Here is a 6,196-nt window from a genome sequence, read left to right as displayed (position 1 = left end):
TTTTTAAATATGGAATTGTTCCTAAACATCTTACTAAATAAATTTTTGCAAATTATGTTACTTCGTTGATTTAACAATAGTACAACATTAAAAGTAGTTACAGAAAGGAGTGGAAAAAAAATTTTTTTAATCGTACAGCTCTCTAATTCTTCTTATTATGATTCGTGCAATTGAAATTAAAATTGAGGCTACACGGGGTTGATTCCGATTGTGATTCCTATTCTGATTCTGGGCGAGTCGATTTGAATAAATCTGTCTGGGAAGGAGGAGAGGAAAGGCTTATAAAAGTACTTGGTAGAGGTACAGAATGCCTTAAATAAAATAATGTGATGTAATGTATATAATGTGTGTATAGAAAAAAGGGAATAAATATATATTCGAGCGGATACAAAACACAAACGAAAAAGGGTCGAAAGTCTTTCATACGAGGAGAGGAGAGCAAGTGCGGCCCGTCAGTATTGGGCCTGGTTCGCGGCCGCCCGCGGCAGCTTGCCAGCGACTAAATGATTTACCAAACAATAAATCCTTGCTAAGATACGATCGGACTGGAGAAGCAGCTCGAGACCCTGGGAACAACAAATGCAGGATCGCTTACTCTGGACCAAGTTCCTGTCTGATGCGCTCGTGTATATCCTTTGCTGTTCATCCTCTCTTACTTCTGAGATTTTGCTTAGAATAATTGATGCTTATCGGAAAATTCATAATTCTAGTTTATTATTATAATATTTTTAATAATTAGTAAAGTACTTGCGGATAGTATTAACGCATAGTTGAGGGATATTTGTTACTTATCGACAGCAAAAAATTTTTAATATTTTTAAAATTCAAGGCCAATATAAAAATAATTTTTTTTATTTTAGTTTACTTGGAAAGATCGATGGAAATAATTTTTATTGCATTATTGGGTAATAAACTATTTTAAGGAAAATTTGCACATAAAATGGATTTAATAATTAAATTAATAAACTAAAACTTCAAGTCTTTGGATACTTTTTCTTTATAAATTTAATAAAAACTTAAAATTTTACAAAGTTTCCAACAAAAATTAAATTTTTCTAAAAAATATAAGAATTAATTTATTTAAATTTTAAATTCTCAAAAAATGCTTTAATTAAATTTTTCATATTAATTTTTCAGATAGTTAATAATTTAAAAAATTTTATTGATACATTTTTCAAACAATTATAACTGAAAAAATGCCATTCGGCCTCACCCGAATTGGAAGGTAGATTTCATTCTATATATGTTATGTGCATCAAATCAACGGCAATGTTATTAGCTTTCACATGAATTTTTCGAAAATTAGCTATCTTATTTCAATCGAAAGTTATTCATCAATGAAGCCACAAAAAACGTGATTTTCACTATTTTGTCAATTTTGAAATGCTACTACTTCGAACCTAATTTATTGATTTCGTCTATCCTAGGACTCATGCGAGCTAATTGTCTGAGTAAATTGTGTACCAAATTTCATTAGGATCTGTTGACAATTTTTGATAGAATAACATTCATATGTCAGATGTACTACACATTGGCTGAAAATGGTTCAATAGACCTCTTAACTTTGATAAAATAACTGAAAATGGACAAAAAGTCAATGTTATATACGTAAAACTGAAAGCAATTTTATGAGCTATCTTATAAAGTTTTGAAAAATTAGCTATCTCTTTTCGATCAAAAGTTATACATCAATAAAGTAACCGAAAACGTGATTTTCACTATTTTGAAAATTTTAAGTAGCCGCCATTTCTAAATTAATTGACCGATTTTGCTCATCTTCGAACTCGTTCAAGATAATTACCCAAAGAACATGTGTACCAAGTTTCATCAAGATCGGTCGAAAACTTTTGCAGATATCCTGATGACAAGGTCGGTTATATTACATATGTATATATATATATATATATATTAGGGTGTTCCAAAAAAAGTCGATAATTTTTTTTTTTCGATTGCATGTGGAATTCTTGTTATATATATGCTATAAAAAAAATTCTGTAAAAATTTGAGCCCTTAATATCAACTTGAAGAACTCCATCACCGAATTTGAAGATTTACCATTGATTTAACATGGAAAAATGATTTTTTAACCTTCATTTCTCCTGCAAACTATGTAGAACATTATTTTTCGGAAAAACCATCACTGATCCTTCTTCAGTATTAAATTCTGTAAAAAAAGCTTTTAGAGTCCAGTCTCTAACGTCAACCCTCTCGTTTTTATTTACGTTAAAAATTATAGATTTTTTGAAATTTCGATTTTTTTCCATTTAATGTTTAAAATTTTGATCTCCGGCCATAAAGTTTGAGGAAATTTTAGTAGATCATTCAGTGTTTCACAAATCTGTGCCAAGAAATTTTTTTGTATCAGTTTTGGCTCCAAAATTGTGAGGTTTGCAATATCTATTTTAATGATTATTCGCTATAATAATAAATTTTACAAAAAATTTTAAAATCTATCAACAAAATATCAAAATTTCTTTATAACAGTCAACAAAACGCTGTATTTACGCTTCAATTCTTTCAATTTTATCATTTTTTTTCATTTAATTTAACAGTTTTTGGCTGTAACATAGAATTCACACACGGCCAAAAACTGTTAGGAGAGGGTGGGACACAACGGCCTACTTAAGTTAATTATTTCTTTTTGTGATTTCTAACCATTAAATTTGTTTATTTTCCGTCTATTTCGAATAAATCAGTTGAAATTTTTCAGAAAATTGAAAAAAAAATTTTTTTCTGGGGCACGACGTCCCACTCACCAAAAAAAGCACATAAAAAATTTTTTTTTTACTGAAGCCATTGCCATCAAAATCTGGAGATTCTCCTTCCACAAATAGTCGTATAGAGAAAACCACGATTTTTACGAGTCAAGTATCGCCGAGAACTCAAAGAAAAAAAAACTCAAAATGAAGCAAAAAAAAGGAACTCAGTTAAACAAAAAAAAAAAATAAAATAAAATAAAATCAAAACTAAAAAATTTGAAAAAAAAAATATTTAAAATATAAAAATGATGATTGCCATTGTCTTTATTGTGATTGACTTTGCTCAGCATCCACAGAGTCATGGATTCTTCCATGATTCATGGATTATTCCGACAAATATTTCTGTGATCATTGCGATTAATCGTCTATCGACGTTCTAATGAGCAAATTGTCTAACTCCATTTTAGAGAATCTCCCATTCGTACGAAAATACAATTAGTTTGAAATTTATTATCACTAATAAACCATTTAATGTTAGGTATCACTTTAATAAACTATTTAATAATAGAGGTATAATATTTTGGTCAGGATCATTCAAATAATTTATAATTGGACTATTACCATATCATAATGTTAAAAAATCACCCTCTAAAAAATAAGGAGTCAGACCAATTGCTAATTAAACCGTCGATATTAAATTATCTCGATGTGATTTCAAAATTATCGAAAATTTATATTTCATGTTTTATTCAAAGTTGAATTTTTGTTAATGTTTTTAAAAAATTATTATAAATTTTATTGTTAAGCTGTTAATTAGTATTAAACAGATAATAATTAGTTTCTTTTCTTGCACTTAAAGGTTTTAAACCTACGCACAAGAAAAAAAACAGAGATGGTATTCAGTAATTAATTGGTTACATTAATTTACATTAATTAAAATCACATCTTAAGTCTTCAGACTGAGATTCTAAAGTACGTAATATCTTGAACCAGGTCTTTTGTTTTTTTTTTTTTTTTTTTTTTTTTCAAGCCAAAATTAGAAATATGAATTGCGTAGAGTAAGACATCCTTGGAGAAACTCAAATAAGACTTTGAGATTGGGTTTCTGCCTGACGCAGAAGATACCGTGATCAATAATTAATAATAAAATTAAATTACTGTTTTAATTTCAAAAAACTGTGTTTTCAATTTTTTACAAGCTATATAATTTAATTTTTTGTTCAATTTCTCAGTTCAACAAAATTTTTTCCTAATCCATTTTACCTCAGATAAACACCATTGACCTGAAAAGGCTTAAAAAAATTAATTCTTTAAATTTCTAACAATTCGAAAAAAAAAAATAATTTTTTCGATACAATTTTTTTTCACGAGTGGTCCATTATGCTCCACATTTCACATATTGGCCTAAAATATCATAAAAACATCATAGAGGTCATAATTTGACAGAAAATGAAAAAAAAAATTTTTACCTAATTTTTGAGGTGGGCCGTTGTGCCCCAGGTGGGCCGCCGTGCCCCACCCTCCCCTATATTAAATGAAAAAAAATAATAAAATTGAAAGATTGAAGCGTAAATATAGCGTTTTGTTGACTGTTATAAAGAAATTTTGATATTTTGTTGATAAATTTTTCAATTTTTTGTAAAATTTATTATTATAGCGAATAATCATTAAAATAGATATTGCAAACCTCACAATTTTGGAGCCAAAAGTGATACAAAAAATTTTCTTGGCACAGATTTGTGAAACACTGAACGATCTACTAAAATTTCCTCAAACTTTATGGCCGGAGATCAAAATTTTAAACATTAAATGGAAAAAAATCGAAATTTCAAAAAATCTATAATTTTTAACGCAAATAAAAACGAGAGGGTTGACGTTAGAGACTGGACTCTAAGAGCTTTTTTTACAGAATTTAATACTGAAGAAAGATCAGTGATGGTTTTTCCGAAAAATAATTTTCTACATAGTTTCCAGGAGAAATGAAGGTTAAAAAATCATTTTTCCATGTTAAATCAATGGTAAATCTTCAAATTTGGTGATTGAGTTCTTCAAGTTGATAATAAGGGCTCAAATTTTTACAGAATTTTTTTTATAGCATATATAACAAGAATTTCATATGCAATCGAAAAAAAAAATTATCGACTTTTTTTGGAACACCCTAATATATATATATATATATATATATATATATATATATATATATAACATATATATATATATATATATATATATATATATATATATATATATATATATATATATATATATATATATATATGAATTTTTTAACCAATGGTATTTTTGGAACTTACTTGACTAATTATGACATATGATAGCAAAATCAGTTGAAAATTCCACCATGAGGACTAATGCAATAGTTAAATTTCTAACAAAATCTGCCTAAAAATTTAATTGATGTGTTTTTCAAAAACTTAATAATTGTAATAAATTAACCTAGGAATAAAAAAATTGATAGTTTAATAAATTATTATTATTATTTATTTTATTTTAAATTAAATTTTAATTAGATGAAAATTTAGATTGAACTGGTGATTTCAAGAGTAAACTGCTATTTATTTATCAAATATTTTACTGTACCAATCATTTTTATTAATTTTTACAGTAATAAAAATGTTTAATGAAAGTTAGTGCTAAATATATTTATGAAAAATTGATGTAATTTTAGTTAAAGTTTTTGATGAGAGAATTTGAGTACTCGCGAGTCATAACGCCTATAGAGTAATAAACCCTATAGTTAACAGATATTCATAACTAAAATAAAACTATCCATAAATTAAGATGTTAATCATTATTTAAGGATATTTTTTATAAAATATCAACAACAATATGGTTATTTTTACAGTAAACAAAAACAAAATTAAAGATTTGAAGTGTAGTGGGGTAATATAGCCGAAGGGCTTAGCATAATTATTTAAATAATTAAACTATGGTGAATATACTTTTGGTATTTGAGATGAATAATAATGTTTTGTCGAAACAATACTCTGATTATTGATCTTAAATACTAAAGATGTTTAAACTATAGTGCAAACTATTTAATTATGTTAAAGTAGGTCTTTTATTATCTGACTATACTAAAATAAGCTCTAATTGTTACAATTTTTTAAAATGTTTAATTTAATTTTTGTTTATAGTAAAATTTACCATTTTTAGTTGACGTTTCAAGGAAAAAGTACTTTAATAATAATTAACATAAAAATTTATTGATTACATTTAATATTATTCATTTTATCACAAACATCTCTCAATTAGGCTTTATTACCCATTACTTCTAATTAATTAAGAAGTCTCCAAATCTCATGAATATTTTTACATCATTCTAAAAAATCTAATCTATCAATAATTTTTTAACAATATTTTGATCAAAATCTTATATAACTTACTACAATGTTCCCAAAAATTTTTCTTACAATTCATTTTACAAAATTTATTCCGCAAACCCGCAATTAAAAAAAAAATCTCATTCATGCTAACCA

The 6,196-nt window shown here is 26.4% G+C and overlaps 1 long non-coding RNA gene across 1 annotated transcript; it reads right to left on the bottom strand.

The window, feature by feature from the left end:
- Positions 1-1,673: 1,673 nt before the first annotated feature.
- On the bottom strand, positions 1,674-5,079 carry LOC123272005. The gene is made up of 2 exons (XR_006511004.1): positions 5,012-5,079; positions 1,674-1,858 (listed from the first exon to the last, which is right to left on the bottom strand). It is a non-coding gene; the product is annotated as an uncharacterized LOC123272005 (long non-coding RNA).
- Between the last annotated feature and the right edge of the window lie 1,117 nt (positions 5,080-6,196).

This window comes from Cotesia glomerata, linkage group LG9 (assembly GCF_020080835.1).
Source record: "Cotesia glomerata isolate CgM1 linkage group LG9, MPM_Cglom_v2.3, whole genome shotgun sequence".
In the NCBI taxonomy this organism is placed as follows: domain Eukaryota; kingdom Metazoa; phylum Arthropoda; class Insecta; order Hymenoptera; family Braconidae; genus Cotesia; species Cotesia glomerata.
Note: the sequence above shows the minus strand (reverse complement) of the source record. Positions and strands in the feature narration are given on the sequence as shown.